This window comes from Diadema setosum, chromosome 19, assembly GCF_964275005.1.
Source record: "Diadema setosum chromosome 19, eeDiaSeto1, whole genome shotgun sequence".
NCBI lineage: Eukaryota > Metazoa > Echinodermata > Echinoidea > Diadematoida > Diadematidae > Diadema > Diadema setosum.
In genome coordinates, this window is record NC_092703.1 from 21764710 (window position 1) to 21783571 (window position 18862).

General features: G+C 39.9%; 1 pseudogene; it reads left to right on the forward strand.

Moving 5' to 3' along the window:
* Positions 1 to 312: 312 nt before the first annotated feature.
* Positions 313 to 18862, forward strand: part of LOC140242334 (uncharacterized) — a 38566-nt pseudogene continuing 20016 nt past the window's right edge.

The following is an 18862-nucleotide window of genomic DNA, read 5'->3' on the forward strand; positions in this document are numbered from 1 at the left end:
TTCGCCATTTCTAACCCGATTTCGATTCCGTTTGCTTTATGTGATGGCACTAGGTGAGAGCTTCAAAACTTCTACACATAATTTTGACCTTTGCCTTCTTTGACCTTTGACCTTGATTTTTTACCTGTATTGTACATTGGCTACAAAATGCTACTCCTTCGCCATTTCTAACCCGATTTCGATTCCGTTGGCTTTATGTGATGGCACTAGGTGAGGGCTTCAAAACTTTACACAGAATTTTGACCTTTGACATCTTTGACCTTTGACCTTGATTTTTGACCTGTATTGCACATTTTGCTACAAAATGCTACTTCCGGCGGGGACATATATTACGCACCGCGTAATTTCTACTTTTCCTTGTTCTATCTCCGTCAATGCTGGATTTGTTGAAATTAATTTCAGCCAATCAAAACACAGTACATGCCGTCATGTGAAGTGCCGAGTGATAACTGTTCAGCGACAACATTACGAAATAGAACAGCTGCTATTGCTGACATAAGAGCGTCGATGGCAGGAGTTACAGGTAGCGCTGCACAACACCTACATGAGCTGTCACGTGACCGCAGAAAGGAACAGCTCCAGGAGATACTGAGCGGCGATGGCAGATTGCGCCTACCAGGGCATGATCTTGTGGAGTTAAAGAGCTTCTTCGGACTGAGCTTCACAAGATTGAGGAGGCTGAAAAGGTGGGTAAAACAATCATTATAGTCATATTGCAATGCATGATATATACATAATGGATATTCTGTAACACTGCAGACACCTGTGAGAATGCCTACCTTCTCACTTTACAAATAAGATTTCTGAATGCTTCATATTTCATGTCACCCAGTAGTGCTTACACGTATGTAACTAAGGTAGCATTCTTTTTTAGATATCTCTTCTTTGTTTGTTTTTTAGCACTGCATAAAAACTAGCTTTTACTATTCTTATTATTTTTCCAGTGTTCCTGAACTGGGATGAGCTATAAGAATACATCACGACTACTACAATACAGTGAATCTCTGATTAGTGTTTAAAGGGTACATATCTATACAATCAATTGCTTTTGAATTTGATGACCTGCAAACGCTATCCCTGCTAATACCTGATCAGGTTGGCACTATCATTATTTGTGACTTGATTTCTCTGTTTTGATATTTGACAATTATCTCAGGTGGCTGAAGGAACGAGGAATTGCTTCCGCAGCAGAGGGAGAAGTCAGACGACTGAACGATGATCGCATTGGTGGAAACCTCCAGGGAGAGTGGGTCCCCCTCCAGCACGTGAACGAAGAGACTGGCCAAAAGGAGATTACGTTGACACCGCTGGTCAGCATAAGGAGCTTGAAAACAGAAGTGTTCAAACTACTAGAGCAATACAACAAGTATGTTTCCTTGTAAAATCTACATATTCCAGATCTTAAACTCAATATTTTGTTATTAAACCTGTTTGCATAATGTACAAAGTTGCTGTGTACAGTACATTGCTGCAAAGTGAAATTGAACTCGTGAAGCAACATACATCAATGAAACTTCACATTCGTAATTGCTCACAAAAGATATCTCAAACAATTCTTAATACTTGCAGCTTGGGAGAACTCACCTGGCACGGTGGCAAGATACCCAACGACGAGCTGTGGATCAAGCTTGGTGGCGATAAAGGGGGCAACAGCTTCAAATGGATGATTCAGGTGGCCAACATCAAAAGGCCGAACAGTCTGTCTAACACCCAAGTCATCGTCCTGTTTGATGGAAGTGACAACCTCTTTAATCTTCGTGTTGCACTGGAGAAATTTCAGAGGCAGATACATGAGCTTGCTACATCAGCATGGCAGTAAGAATGAAATCCATGGTTCCCTACTCTGAAAGTGTACAGAAGTCCTATACTCTTCTTATGTTATCACCATGACCATGATAAGAAATAAACCCTGTTTCGCAAATACAAGAAAACCTTTTGGTATGTATCAGTTTTCCATATTATTGGTCCAATTGATAATAATTGCATTTCTTTTTCCTATTTACTCTACCTTTACAGAGGGAAGAAGATTCGACTCTTCATGTTCGGTCATTATGAGCTCCTCACCAAGATATACGGCCTTACAGGACCAACAGGTTGGTCAGTGTGTTTGACAACTGATTTTGTTTATTTTCTCTTTAGATTATGCTACATTTATCGTAAAAGTTTAGTTTGTGAGAGTACAGTACAGTTCATCACAGCTGTGAGCCTAAATTATCTTGTTCCAAATGCTGTTTGCTTTACAGGTCGTCACTGCTGCCTGTACTGTCCCATCAGAAGACAGGACATGGCCTTGTCTCCAAGTCCAACACTCCCCAAGCGGACACTGGAAAGTATGGCCAGGTCCCTAGAACAGTTTTAGAAGCGCGGCATTGCCAAAGAATGCAATAATGTCATCGCAGAACCGATCTTCCAGATCCCCATTGATCAGGTGGGAGTATTTCTCATTCGGCCTCTTCTGCATGTCAGTAATCATGGTAATCTATGACCCAATACAAAATTATGTATACTTGGGAGCAAAAGAGTTATGTATTTCGATATGATAGTAATGACGTATAATTCTTCCGCTACATTTCTTTCTGTTTAAGATCTGCATGTCATCATTACAGCCACACACTTCATCAGCAGCCATGATGTGGCATGACAGCATTTGGAAGATGTGTTTCTGAATCTGATAAGGTCTAATCAGATCATGGCTGGACAGATCATTTGACTTACATTTGACTTACTCTTTACTTACCTGATGCACAGCAACTATTGGATCTTGTGTATGAAATATCCTCGTGAAATGTTCAGGAAAACAATGAATTTGATATATAATGACCACACAATCATTTGTAAGTAATTTTTTCAGCACATGCTCTATATACCAGTTTGTATAACAATAAAAACATTGGTACATAAACTCAATACCGGTACACATTCACTATATGCACATAACATTGTTTCTTTTGTTTTCTCCTCTCTTTTTTTTTTTTTTTTTTTTTTGCTGTTTTGATCTACTGAACTTAAAGACATTAAAAAAATCCTTTGTGATGCATTACACTTGAGTCGTGTCTTTGACTTGAATTTAACAAAATGCTGATATTTCAATATCAATAAGTCATTAAATGCTGGAAATGGTACCCGGTATATAAGATTGAGGACACATTACTCTATTCTTGCTCCCCTGTCACAGGTTTGCCCAACAGGCCTGCATATTTCGCTTGGGATATTTCTGAAGCACTTTGACTCTTTGATCAAGAAATGCCACCAGCTGGACATGAAGATATCGACCAAAGCATCTATTCCTGATGACTTGCCCGCTGTCTTCAGGGGTGAGATGAAGAGACAAGCCCTCATATCAGAAATCACATCCCTGGGTGAGGAGATTGATGACCTCAAGGAGCAGCATGAGCTGATTGCCTTGCTCTACCCAGAGGGAGAGCCACCTCCCATCCTCTTGGAGACTGCATTACCATAATGTTGTAATATGTTCAAATCAGAGCAATTTTAAATAATTATGTCAAATGAGTAGCTCTGATAAAAGTACACCAAGACATGAATGATAATTGTCCAAAGATGTGTGTGTTGAAAATCCCACTGACCTCAGAGTGAGCCTTAATTGCATGTGAAAACATCAGTGTCTTACTTTAATCTGCATGACTACAAGCAGGGGGTGAAAGGTACACAATTACATCAGTTGTCAAAATCATTTGTTATTTCTTTTCTCCACAGGAAAAAGAGCTGGACAAAATGGGGAAACTTCCTCTTGGTAATGGTCCAGTGGCTGCCTCACTAGATAAGTGCTTACAAGATATGCAAGTTCATCGCCAGGCCTATCATGGTAGAGCCTTTGTAGGCAACCATGTCCACAAATGCCTGAAGGTAATCCATACTACACAAAATTAGAATCATTTTGTTAAGAATTAATAATGTACATGAACAATTCCGTCTTGATACCTCCTGTGTATACAGGACACATTGCAACAATCAGTAAATCAATAATCAATTGCAACTACATAATGATGTCATCAAACTTTTACAAAGAAGAAAGATGAACCCTGCACATACCAATGTTTGTTAAGAAACTGTAATTTGTATCTTGCTCTCTGTGTGGCATGATTCATTGCATGTTTGATAAGATGTATTTCTAAAAGCTGCTGCATGTGTAATGAATATATACAAATGTGCCTCTTATATTATCCTACAGTCTCATAATGTTGACAAGCTCTGCCAACAAATTGTCAGGACTGTGCAGCAGATTTGCCCATCTGACAGAGAGCTGGAAGAGGAAGCAAATATCATCTCCAGCAAGTACTCAATCCTCCTGAAGCACTTTGCTTGCTGCCACAATGTCTTCAATTCTGGGAGATTCTTGGGAGATGAGGAGATAGATCAGCTTGGTGAGTGGCTGTGAAAGTATAAACAACTATGGAATACAATGTGGGGAATACAATGTGGGTGGAGTTGGCAAATAAATCACATTACCAGTACGGTACTTTCAATTCCAACAAACTCAAAATGTACATTTTTGCACTTACTTTTCAGATGCCAACATTAAGGAGTACATGGCATACTTCAGGCTGGAGTTTGAGCATGAGACAGTGACGCCTAAAATGCACATCCTGGAGCATCACGTCCTTCCCTGGTTGCGGAGATGGAGGGCGGCGATGGGATTGATGGGGGAGCAAGGCGGGGAAGCAGTACATAGTCAAATCAACACAATCCTTAGAGATCTCAGGGGGTACAACAATGCTCTGGACAGGAACTTCCAAGCAGTGAAGAACCAGTGGGCCCTAAGCAATCCCGACATATATCACAAGTACACAACAGTGAAATCAGTCTCAGGCCATGACTGCTTGTTCAGGTTAATCAACATCTCACATCCAGAGCTTACAGCATTAATTACCGGGTATATTCTTTAACATGAGAACCATCGAGATCTCAGTTTTACCTGTTTTGATACCTCCATATAGGCTTGCTGTTCTGTAGTCCTATATAGATCAATTTCCTTTTAGAACCTTAACATTGGACTTCATTCTTTTGTTTGACTGTACTTCATCTCATATACAAGCCTTCATTTTCCTTGCAGTCTTCATGAACAAAATCTACAATTTGTGTTCAAATGTACGATATGGATGATGAATGGCATTTTTTTTTATTTTTTTTTTTTAGATTTCTGCACAGCAGCTCGACAGGTCAAAGCAAGTAAAGAAATAACCTGACTGGCACTTGTGTAATATTTATTGCCATTCTTGTAGTTTTGGCAATGAAGGTGGCGTTCTTTTTTTTTTTCTTCTTTTTTTTTTGGGGGGGGGGGGGGGTTGTTGCTGTTTATTTTGCTGTCATATAAATGCCAGTGCCTGGTAATACAATTTGAAACAGAGTACTTACCACCGAAGTTGTTTCTCGAAAATTTATGTACTTGGTAGCTTGCCATTAATTGGTCTCCATAAGGTACCGATATGTCCTTGGTAGATTGTAGTTGTAGCCTCCATAAGGTATGTCCTTGGTAGCCTTAATCAAAATATCAGAAACTCATGTGAGAAAAAAAAAACAGTTGAAAATTAGTCGACATGATTCTAACTTATGGCTGTTGAAAAATCCAAGATTATTGATTTGTTACCAAGGTACTTCAGGACAATTTTAGAAAATGAGAATGCAGTTTTTAGTACCAGGTATATGGCATCAGGGAATGTTGGAAATTGCTCCAGAGAATATTCTAATGAAATATTACAGCTCATTATGTAAACCTTCATTGTACGTCATGGAATTCTCAATGAATATTTAGAGAGCATCTATGCTTTGGGGATTGTATTTATCTGGTATGTTGTACAATGTAAGTTTTTAGGCTATTGTAATCAATGCTCTTCTGATGGGATGAATATTCTTTGAGAATGCAAGCAGCTTTAGGACTGTGTAGCTAATCTAACCAGCATATCAGTAAGCATCATAAGGCACTGCCTTCGTTAACATACTGCTATAGCATACATACCTGTACTTATGATACAGGCCGGCAGTGCATGACAAAAGTTTTTATAAAATGGGTTCAAGAATGTAGCCAATAGGAAGCTCTGAAAGGAGACACACCTCCTTCCTTTACTTCAGTACTATTGCACTGCCTGTAATCCTATGGTAGACTGCCGATCGTCTGTGCGCGCGGCGGCTCCTTTGATGAATTGCATGCATACGCGTACGCGCTGTCAATCCTGTAAACAACTTCTAGTTCGGGCTGCTGCTGCCGGCCGGCCGGCCTGTCTTCCCTTGTGCATAACATATGTGGCGTACGTACGTATACTGTACTATACGTACACTTTGTACAGTACAGTAGACCAAGCGTTATGGGACCGGACGCGTACATGGAGTCACTTTGAAGAGCAAATCCAACGATTTAGCAGGTTAATTCTCACGCCGTTTTCAGAGTATGTTGTCTAGTAGGCCTATATGAGGAGTCTATATCAAGTCTTTAAGGTAAAGGGTGCATATTCTATGTAAAATAAGTAAGTTTTCATGCGGGTGTCCGGAAACCCAACCCCCATTATACTTATACTGTATGTGCAGGACTTCCGCGAGTGCGACGTGCGTAAAAGTTTGGGACGAACATCTTCGGACGTCTTGACCCACAAAGGTACGTGAAAAACGCTGAAAAATGATGTTAGTTTTCGAATTTTCGACCCATTTTATAAAACAAATGATGCACAGGATTATTTCGTGGCGTTAGTGTAGGCGTAGCTCACTCTCGGGTATTTACAATGTAGTGCAACATGCACTCGGCTTCGCCTCGTGCATGTTTCACAATTGTAAATACCCTCGAGTGCACTACGCCTACACTAACGCACTCTATCCTGTGCATCATTTGTATAATAGTGCACGCAAAATATAACGATTGCAGACGATAACCCACTATCGATTTGATATCGGTTTTTGTTCCCTCATTTTAATCATCGAGTACTGAATCCCGCACCTCATTGACGCGATTGCGCCACAACCGCGATATGCTCGATATTATCGTTATTCTCGATTCTCGCTGGCTATGCCAGCAACTTATCTGTGTGGGACTAGACTTTCAGCGGTAGATTTAAACATGGAAGCTGAAATGAACAGGTTCGCTATTTTTACAGAGACTGATCTATATAAACAGTATCTTAGACAATAAGGACATAAAGGATGCCATCAAATACGCCCTACGAATTTTGGACTCCTACTGTTCTGAAAAAGGAATCAATCCGACGGATATTGAGCAAGTCAACCCAAGATTTGTGCCGCTTTCTCCGTACATTCTACGCGGAAGTGCGCCGTGGAAATGGGCAGCGTGAGTACGGTAGACTATACGCTAAGCGCCCTTTGATCACGCTACGCTATGAACTTTTACTACGACATTCACAACACACTCTCGGAATCCACTTGTGCAGCAATGGTGACTTCAATGATGCCTGGCACGAGCCTTGTGTTTAAATCCAGTAGATCCCTAATCCTACAAAACATCATCTAGTCCTGGTCCTGGACCCACAGTGCAGTAAGTAAACTTAGGGCGTCTAACGTGTTACTGCTAGTGCTAGATCCATGGTAGACCTACTGTATTGTAGGGTCAAGTGTTAACTAACGTTAGCTCTGTCGCTCGTAAGTGACGTAGGTCTAGTAGTATAACGTTAGGCCAGGGCCCCTAGACCTAATTCTGTCGTAGGGCCTAGAAATCGTAAGATATAACCACGTAGACCCTAGACTCTATAGTTGAATTTGGATCTTCAGGATTTTGTCTACACAGGTTCAAAGAAACTGGTATTATTGCTTGTCTAGACACGTGAAGAGTCTTAAATGATCATCTAGCTAGGCTTTCATATTTTTTCTTGCCTGGGTATGTATGCTATTTTATATAACACATAGTGCATGACATCTTATTGCACTATAACAAGTACCAAGCACCTCCAAATTCTGAATTTGCCCTCAGGCAATTATATTCAATTCGGCCTGTGGCCTCATTGAATATAACTGGCCTTCGGGGCAAATTCAGAATTTGTCGGTGCTTATATTGTTAGTGCATTCAGCCTCATGCACTATATATATAATATGGGCAGGTCTGTATAGCAAGGTTTTCATTTTCAGAAAAGCAAACAACTTCTTCAATTCCTTTCATTACTGAAGTTTGTATAATAGCTAGCTATGTATGCCTACTCATATAGACAATATCTCTGCATGATACAGACAGAATAATTCATAATCAGGAATTCCAGGGATGCCAAGTAAAAAAAAAAAAAATTATGAGTGAGATTTTCATGACTCAGCATCTCGGTATGGGAATGTGCGCGAGAGCGAGGGTGTGGGAGGGGTCTTTGCCCCTTCTGGCCTCCCACAGTAGGGAGCTTTTTCAATTTTTAGCTCATTTAATGGTGCGATGACTATTTTTTACTTATTTTGAAAGCCAAAGGGAAATGTACCTTAAGTTGCAACTATCACTTTAATCTTTCGAACTTTGCTCATACGTAGGCCCAAGTTGCAGACTTTGCCCGATGCGTGAGAAAAATGGGTGCCATGCGTGTGTTGGAGATGGCCCCTAAATCAAAAAATGCTCGAGTCTCACGCAGAATGTGTGAGACTTGGTACGGTATATACGGTACAGTAGCTCTGGAATTCATTTGACAGGAAACATCAACAGGAGAGTGTATAGGCCTATAAATCTGTCTGTTGATAATCTAAAGTTTCTTCATGAATCTTACTCCACTGCAAATGAAAATATCAGTGTCAATTCACCTCAACTTGTACCCGGTAATATGTTTGGCGTTACTGGTACTTAATTGTATGTCTGTTGATCGACTGCCAGAACTAATTGCATTTTGGGCGAAAGTATTCAGCCAAGATGGCACCAATTGGCATGACCGCCACTTCAGGTAATTCGCATATCCTGAACGTAACCATACTTGCGTATAATTACATAACACTGTACACTTGTTATTGTCTTGTACAATTTGTAGTATGAATATGAATTTACCAATCAGGGCTAGTACGTGTCAGTGGTCATGGTGGTACAGAGAATTAAACATTAGGTTCTATGCCATGGGAAATAAAATCTACCACCAATCGTCTTGAGAAAATTGAATGAATGATTTATTACCAAATTTAATTTCAAGTTTACAATCACTCACAGAAAATTCATACAATGATCATCAGTGATCATTGAGATTAAATTTATATCTAACAACTTCTTAGATAGACTAGAATTCATCTACCTAACCGTTACAAATCTATTAGATCTACTAACAATGTGTTAGAGCAAGGGGATTCTACAAACGTGGACGTCAAAAAAATATAACAAGACCTTTCGTGTTTTGGTTTAACGTTATGCCTATGCATGGTCCCTAGTATGGAATTAATATTTACTAATTTAGACTCTAAAAAGTCAAACGTTAAATGAGTTCAAATAAACCAAAAGTGTGACTTTTTCATTTTCGCTATACCGTTAGGCGTTACTACTACAACTTCACAAGTCCTAACGTTAAGTGGTACCCCACCTACTTAAAGGGATCGTATAGTTTTGGTTGAGACCTAATTTTAGGTTTCTAACATTTTTGGTGAGATAATGAGAAACCTCTTATGAAATATGAAAGAGCGTGTAATTCTCTGAGGAATTCAACGTTTATTTGATGAAAATTGGTTTTTAAATGGCTGAGATATCCACAAAAAAAGCGATTCTAATAAAGTGTGGGACCCACACTTTATTATGATCGCTTTGTTTTACTTTGTTTTTGGATGTTTCCATCATTCAAAACCTGATTTTCATCAAATAAACTTTGAATTCCTCTAAAGTGGTATGCTCTGTACTATATCATAAGTGTTTTCTTGGTATCTCGCAAAAAGTTAAAAGCCCAATTCTCATCGCCACCAGTACTGTACTATCCCTTTAACAAAGATCTACTAAACTAGAGTAGCCCCCTTCCGTCAAAGGCGCGCCTGCATTTCCCCCATAATAGTGGGCCATACGATATGGGACTGCCTGCATGTACGGGATATCGCGGGCGCGAGAGAGTACGGCATCCCGTACGCAAGAAAGGTTCTGCGGCTCGGTATGTCACACGTTCTGTACTTTTGAAATAGAAAATAAATACAACGATGATAGATATCATTGCATATCTAACGGCCAAATATGTCAGCTTCACAATATAACACAACTGGTGTGTAATGAGTGCTTTGAGCGAAGGTAAATAGTATTCAGCTGGAAGACATGACGATTCTCAACAAAAGCATCAACCTTTCATGATTTTTTACCGTATGATTTGCCCACCTGACGTCGTCAGAGAAAAAAATAAGAATGGAAGGAACAGTTGCCAAGTTAAAACACGTGTTCTAAAGAACAGACTACCATACTTTAATTTCTCTAAAAAAATAAAAAAAAATGTCATTAAATCTTTGTAAAAAAAAAAATGCTATTGGAAGTGCAAAAATTAACCAATTTTAAGTGCATTTTTAGAGACCTAAAATATCGATAATTTAAAGACAATTGGGTTTGATATCTACCCCCTTGCTGGCCGGACAGAGCTTTTGAATATGTATGAAATCTGTTTTGAATATTCATATTGTCTCTCAATTCCTATTTTTCATTGGTCGTCAGGAAGAAAGGGGTGGGAAATTTGAAATATGAATATTTACATCGAACGTCATGTAAACAGACATTGTCTCCTGACGCAATGCGCATGCGTGGCAACACGTAAAGTGCGCGTGTGTGAGTATGTGGATGCAAGAGAGGTTTCTTCTGAGCATGCGCACTCCACACGAGCCGGAGGCGAGTGTGGAGTGTGCATGCGAAGAAGAAACCTCGAGTGCACTGCATATCGCTGAACAACAACGGGAAAATGCGTTATTCCTTTAATAAGATGGCTAAGTAATTTCAAACGCGAGGTGAATATACCTTGTATGAGAAAGAAATAATGATAAAATCAAATATCAAAGATTTTGAAATTGTACTTACCGTTGGAAAATGGTCCAGAATAGGCTTTCTCCGAGATTATCCCAGCTTGTGCTGAATACTGTAAAAGTGGATATTTTCGCGTTACTATTCACTTTTTCGCGCTTGGCCGGGTCGGAAGAATTTCGCGTGTTTTTAATTCCTCGGAGTTAAGACATCACGCACAGGCACATATGGCAAGCAAAAATATTCACGTGCTTTTATTTTCGCGCTAGTTTCTGGTTGCGCGAAATGGGCGAAAATTTGAACACCGCGAAAATTTCAAGCGTGGATTAGACAATTTGGGTGCGCGAAAATCCCACGGGCGTGCAGGGATAGACACTTTTCGCGAATGATCACGTGGTACGCTTTGACCAATCAGCAAGCTGGAAATTACTTGGCCATCTTATAATAGGGCCTACATCCACTACACAAGTCAACAAGTCTGGGTCTGACTTTCCTCTTTTGTCTTGAGTCTTGACCAAGATCTGTCTTGAAGAACACTGCTAGTGCAGCTAGATTCAATTTTTCTTTTTCAAGTAGGCCTAGGACCTACTAGAATACTAGTAGTAGACCCCAACCCACGTTAGTAGACATCTAGGTCCCTAACATTGTTAGTATTTCTAACACAGTTAGGCCTAACGTTAGATCCCCCTAGAGTCTATGGGATCTAATGTGAGAAGGTCTAAAATGTCATAGGGTCTAGGCCTACACGACATAGCAAACAAGACCAAATCAGCAAATGAAAAGTAACATTTCACTTTTCAGAATTTAAAAGACCACAGTGTTAAAAATAGATCTAGATTTCTAGTCTAGTTTAGTCATTGATGAAAGTTATCGTGCCATCTAACGTTAACCGTTAGGTTTACACTTTTACAGGAACCTGAGCAAGGAAAATGCAGGGTAAGCTGACTTGCATGCCATGCTCGGGTAGTCTAGTCGGTATTCTGAATATGATATTGATAATGACGATGGTGCGGTCTATAATTAAATATTCCACCATGTCGCATGGAAGCAACTCTATGGATAATCGAATGCATGCTATTAAAATAAAGTATGGGTTCTAGACCGCACAGGTCTAGATCTAAGGTTAGTTGGGACTCGTACTCGGAGGAGTCACGATTTGAAATTTGCCTGTTAAAAATCTTGCCACACAGGTGCCTAAAATAGGAATACTAATAGGGCGCTATAGACCTAGATCAGAATCTAGGCCTAACGCAGTTACGTTTGTGCAGTGCATTATCATCAGACACGCGCCTTTTTTTTTTTTTTTGTGTGTGTAGAAACTACAGAGGTATTGCAGATGATGAAAGGGGTAAAGTCAGACCTCCGACAAAGAAGGATGCAGTGCATCAATAACAACTTTCCACTCTGAAAAATTAAAAAGTTGAGCTTATCACTCCCCCCCCCCTTTTTTTTGTCAGCATTTCATGTTGCGGACGTGTAGGCCTACGGCTCATTAATGGGCATTCTTGAGCCGATGGGACTAGTAGCTAGAGGAGGGCCTACACATCTTTCAAGCGAGGGAGAACATTAATTACACTACAGCGCAGTACGGGATGCATATCGCAGAAACTAAATAATATTGACAATGACCGAGCTCACTTGAACCGGATTGCTTTGTTTTCTAAGTAGTTTATAGGTCTGTCCGGTATTGGACAGAGTAATTGTCAGCTTTGAAGATTCCCAATTAGATCTATTGCACTTCGTACGCTGAAACCGATCTTTCGGAGATTGGTACAGTTACAGAGTTTCTAGAATGTAAAGTTATTATAATTATTTACTGTCACACGAACTGGAAGGTAGGTGTCACCTTTAAAATGTGCTGAATATTACACATACAGATTGTAGTGTGATTATTGTGGAGCACGCTTTGATCATAATACTGTAGAATATGGTATGATAGCAACAAAGCATTGTTATTGTCAACCATAAGACATGTTGGACATTCTGAGTTTGCTGGATTCTGGGTTCTACTGTAAGACACAAGAATGCAAGATAGATAATGAGCTGTATGCAGGACCTACTATCTTGGACCGTGTCAACGACCGCGCGAACAACTCTGCCAGATGTTCCACTAATGTGACATGTATCTGGACCCATTTACCTTGAGGGTGTGACATTATGTGTAATCTCTCTCCAAATGACCATATCCCCTTACCCGATGAATATCATTATGTGGAAAAAATGGCATGATTGTGCGAAGTGATATAGACGCTTTCAGTTTTATCAGCCTTGGTGGTTTTCATTTGTGATCAAATAAAGAAGAGAAAAACAACTGACCTCGATATAGGCACTGTGTTACCACTTTACAATTGCAAAAAAAACCAAAAACGAATAAACGACAAATTCCTGAAAATAAACAAATGAATAGACAGATTGAGGTAGAGACCGTACCAAATGATCAAGAACAAATTTGTTGGGGTAAATGTTAGAGCAGTGGATACCTGCAACAAATGATCAAACCCAATGATTTTAAAGGGGAAAAATCAGATTATTTTAGCAAAACATCTAAGCCTTGGGCGTTGGGTGCCCGGCCTGGTCTGCACCAGTGAGCTTTGTCGGGGTCTCGCCACTGTTATCGGAGTCGTACTCGTATTCGTACTCCTCTTCATCTACTTCGTCGCATGTAATGTCGCCAATTAAACTCACTGTCATCTTCGATTGTGTCGCTGATTTCACTCTGTGTATCGGAGTCATCATCAGTGACGTCGGTGAAGTCATCACTATAGTAGGCGTCAGCTTCGGCATCGTTGTCGGGCACGCTGTCGTTTCTTTTCTGCGGTGTTGGTAGCCTCGATCGGCATCATAATGAGCAAGTGGTTGCTGGGTTGCTGTCGCAGCGGGACAAAAGGTCAGCTCGTCTACAGTGGATTAAAAAAAATGTCAATGACATTGCTGTAACAAAATTAGATATGATTTGATTGTCATTCCTCAACCACCACTTATCAGTGAAATGAAAATAGCGCCACCTTATGATAGACGTTTAACGATACAGTGTACTCCAAAGCCTCGACACCATCTTTACAAAAGGTACCGGTAAACAAAGCTTTGTATTGAAATTCTATACACTGTACTCTTCGACCTTATGTTTGTGGTGATGGTAGAATAGCTTCAATATATTATTTATTTTATCAATACAAGATATTGATATCGAACTCAAACAATTTCATCATAACACTATCAGGATGGTTTTGTTCGTGGGCTTATCATTTCACTATATCATACCTACAAATTTTCGAAAGAAAGGGCCGATAAGTAGCAAACCTATAGAACATGTAATAAAAGCAAAATCATTTGTCAATTAAAAACATTCATGTGATGTCACACGGGTCACCATGCAGGGCCAAGAATCCATCTGAGAGGTTGAAAGATCGACTTTGTATTTTTGAAATCTCTCCTATTTTCTGTGGCAAAGTTCTATCTTCATAATCACCGCTATGTATAAAATGCTAGCAACGTATACATAAGAGCAGTGGCAACAAAATGATTACTATAAACATCAACAATTATACACTCTGATAAGGACAACAGTTACTGATCAACAAATGAGTTGTACCTTCATTTTTCGTGCGTGCTTCCATGGTAACGAACACCTGCTCTCGGCCGGTGACCCGTGAGGGCAGCACGATTTTCCGGCCGGGCTGGCGGGGTGTTGCTGGTCCGGTTGTGCTTGATTCTGCAGCAGGAGACTCACTGCGATTGCCCACCCTCTCATTTTTACCTAATGATAGTGACACCATGTGAAATTCTCGGTCATACCTCCCCGTGTCATTTCTCTTCAAACAGAATTGCAAAGTAAAGTAGAATGTAGGCATGACTTTTTTATTTTATTTTTTCTGTGTAAATATGGAGAGTTCCCGAGTCATGTAGGCCTACATTTTATTTCATGGAATTTGTACTCTTCTTACCGATGTCTTTAATATCGCAATGTCTTGCGGTTGTTTCTTTGTTGTTTTTGTTTAGGTGACGGAAATCCATTTCTGTGCCAAACTGACTCATCAAAATCAGAAGGAAACTTCCACGAGGTCCACACATACATGCCAAAGTGAAAGCATACCACAACTATCAATCATGAAAGCCGCAGCGGTGCTGTTACCGTAACAGGTTAGTATTTGACAGGATGATTGCGCCGCAGTTGCCATGGTTGCGTGAAAGAAATTGGCTGAGCAGTATTGCATTTCTGTTGAAAATAAATACAAAGAAATTACTGCATGGGAGAGAAAATCGAAAGTCAAGGGTTATAAATCATGATATAGCCTTTAATGATGAGATGAGAATATCTGATAAGATAAGGATCAATCTACCTGAAGCTGGTGGACGAGGAATCATGGCCGAGACCTGTTCAGATTCGTCTTCTCCCGTTTTTCGCAATCTGGCCGTTCTGACTCGCACGGTGCCTGTCTTAGGTCTGCCGCTGCGTGATGGCGTAATATCTGGAGATGCCAGTTTTCTGCTTGGCGGTCTAGGATAGAAGACGGGAAGTTCCAGATCAATTTTCTGCGCCTTTGGAAGGACGCAGCCCACCATTTGACCATCGCTCAGCCTATGCACGACCACACGGGTCCCGCTGCCCGGTTTCGGTGTGTTCGGAGGTCTTGGGTTGGAAGGTTCAGGTAGTCGTGGCGGTCTTGGTGTCAGTGGGGACTGTGTGGTACCTGGTACCACTGGAAGTGGTTGCGAAACCCGAGGGGCTCGTTGGTTTCCGGTAAGAAGCGGTGACTTTGGGGTGTTCGGTGGCCTTGGAAGGCGCTAGGATGGGTGTGGATTTAAGCTGTCTGATTGACGAGGCTGGGAAAAAAAGACGGCGCTACTATACTGGCTGTGGATACAGCTGGGAGATGGACACTTTGTGTGGTGAATGGCTCCAAAGCTTGGTCACATTCTTCGAGCTTAGCCGTCACTGAAATCACACAAAAGAACCAAGTCAGAATACACTGCAAGTGACGGGAGTAACTTAGCTTAGCGCTGTGTCCAACGGATGTTTTGTTTTTGAAGAGTGTTTTCTATCCCCTTTTTTTGTGTGTGCTTGTGTTTATAGCATCTATTTCCACTCAAAGTATACATCACGTCTGCTCGAAAAGGGGAAAATGATGTTTCAGCATTAAATTTGCCGCCATTATAAAGACAGCAGAGTTTGTTGAAAATATTCGACTAAGAAACACAACTTGTTTTACCTTTCTATCATAAAATGAAGCTGCCACAACATGCCTCATCTCATAAAAGTTCAAACATTCCACATTCTAACAAAACCTCTGTGGGGAAACGGTAAATATTTTCCTGCCGTGTCAGCAAAAACTTAAATTCCAACAACGTCAACATAAACAAACTCCGAATGTAAATATTTTTTTTCCTATTTCTTTGAAGGCGTCATTATTTGAGGTCTTCATGCATTTTGTATGATATATTCTCCACTAAAGGTGACTTCAATCTGTATGTTTTATTAGTAAACAAAAATATGTAATAGGAGGATACATAAGCAGAATTATGACTAAATAATTTCTTGTTCAAATATAGGAAAGAATCATTTCGCGTCATGCTACTGAAAAGATTTGGTCTTCATTTTCTATGATATATTCTCCACTATTATTAAGGTAACTTCAGTTTTTATATGTATAAAAAGGCCTGTAATTAGTAAATGAGTATGTTATGGTAAGATATATAAGAAGAAGTATTACTGGATAATTTCTTGTTCAAGTATATTATGGTAAAACATAATAATTTTAATCCAGTCACACTGCAACCACAGTTCTCTTCATTAAATCAATCTCCAGTGCACAATTTGTTTGGTTTTTGGTAGATTTTAGAGTCCCATATCATAGGGGATGTGCATTTCAAACATAATTAAGAAACAAAAGAATGCAAAATGAGTATATTATCTGCGGTATATTGAAAGGTAATTCACACTGTTGGTCTTTGTGTGTGTATGTTGTCCTTCTTCCTTCTTACTAGTGAGACAAAATAATACATGTGATTCAACAACTGCAATATTCAGGCTTCCTATGCAACCTTGGCGATGCAATCTTTGCTTTATAATCTATTTCATTTTTGAAGAAATGTTTTGATTGCAACTGATTTACGTCATTGTAGGGCAATTTGTCAATCGGTCGCAATAAAATCACCTCGGAAGAATTTCATGAATTTGAGGAAATGGTTTGCTTATGAAATGTCATTCATGTAAAGATTGCCTTCAATTACAGAGCAAACAAGGAGTATAAAGGTACCGCATTAAGATACAAAATGGCCTCACATTGTGAAAACCATTAAATCAGTCATGTCAGTTGTAATTGTCGAGTTGGAAATATTTACATCAGATATAGGAACATCATTGCAAAAAAAAAAAAAAAAAATCGCGTTAATTCCCCCCCCCTTTTTTGGGGGGGTCAAATGATGGTTCATGACGTCTCATTTGTTTATATAGACATAAAACACATTACATGATAGATCTTCATGACTCTGCTTTTTGGTATATGAGACGGGTCAACTTATCCGTTCAGCCGAGAAATTTTAGGTGGGTAATTTATACTGATTTAGGCACAAGAGAAAAACTGTGTTAGGGAGATATCTTCGTCGCGACGATATGATACAAAAGATCGTCGCCAATCGTCCCCGACGATCCAAATTTTGGGCCTCATGTGCTCATTACTGCGCTATTTTTGGCTCATTATAGATATCAACAAAAGATGGTTCCGACGAGTCGGAACGAAGTCGTCTCTTTTCGTCGCGACAAATCAATTAAGGAGGTCTTTTGTCGATCGGCGAAGCGTTTCAGTGATTGTTCAAACGTCGCACATCGTCCCTGGCGACTGCGTATTCAACTTGACTAACCGTTTTGTAAAGGTTTTGGTGATGGTTTCGCGTCGCTCATCGTCCCGACAATTGACCATTGAATTTTAATCACCGTTCCGCGGCGAGTTTGTTAATCCATAATTGTTCAAACGTCGCACTTATCGTCCCGACGATTGTCCATTCAACTTGAATCACTGGTCAGAGACGCGTTTAGTAATTGTTAAAGCGTCGCGCATCGTCCCTAGGCTTGCCCATTGAACTTAAATCACCGTTTGGTATGAGTTTGAAACGTCGCACATCGTCCCGACGATTGCTCATTCAATAATAGAAATTGCTCGATGCTGAGGTGTTTATTTTTTCTAACATCGCGAGTGGTCCCGACGATTGCCCATTGAATTGAAATTGTCGTTCAATGATTGCCACCAGGGTAATTCATCTTCTATGAAGCCTTGTTCTTATGTTTGCCATACTTGTCTGTAGACAATACAAAAACATCGTAACGAGATCCGATGGCTGTCAGACTCCCGAAATTCTTGAATGAATCATGAAAAAAAAAAGTGATGAACGTACATTATTATCTGTTTACAAGTCCAGAGCTTGAAAGAAAACATCCAGCATTTATTTCATCATCGTACGGAGTTGAATATCATTGTTATTCATTTCCGAACGTCAAAGCAAATTTCCGACACTTATATTAACATCTTTCAGAGCTGAATGTTATTGCTATTTACTTTCGAACGCATAAGCAAATATCCGGCATTTAGATCATCGTACGGAGTTGTATATCATTAGTAGTCATTTCCGAACGTCAAAGCAAACATGCGATATTTATTTAATCACCGTACGGAGTCGAATATTACTGTTATTCATTTCCGAACGCAAAATCGAATTTCTGACATTAATTTTAGCACCGTACGGAGCTGAATCTTACCGTTATTCAAATCCAAAAGTATAAGCATCCTTGGTATAAGCAAACATCCGACATTTATTTTAGTACCGTACGGAGTCGAATATTACCGTTATTCATTTCCAAAAATAAAAACAACATCTGACATTTATTTTAGCATCTTATACGGAGTCGACTGTTACCGCTGTCCATTTCCAAAAGTAAAGGCAAACATCCGACTTTTTTTGGTGGCCCGACGTGCGTTTTTGGTG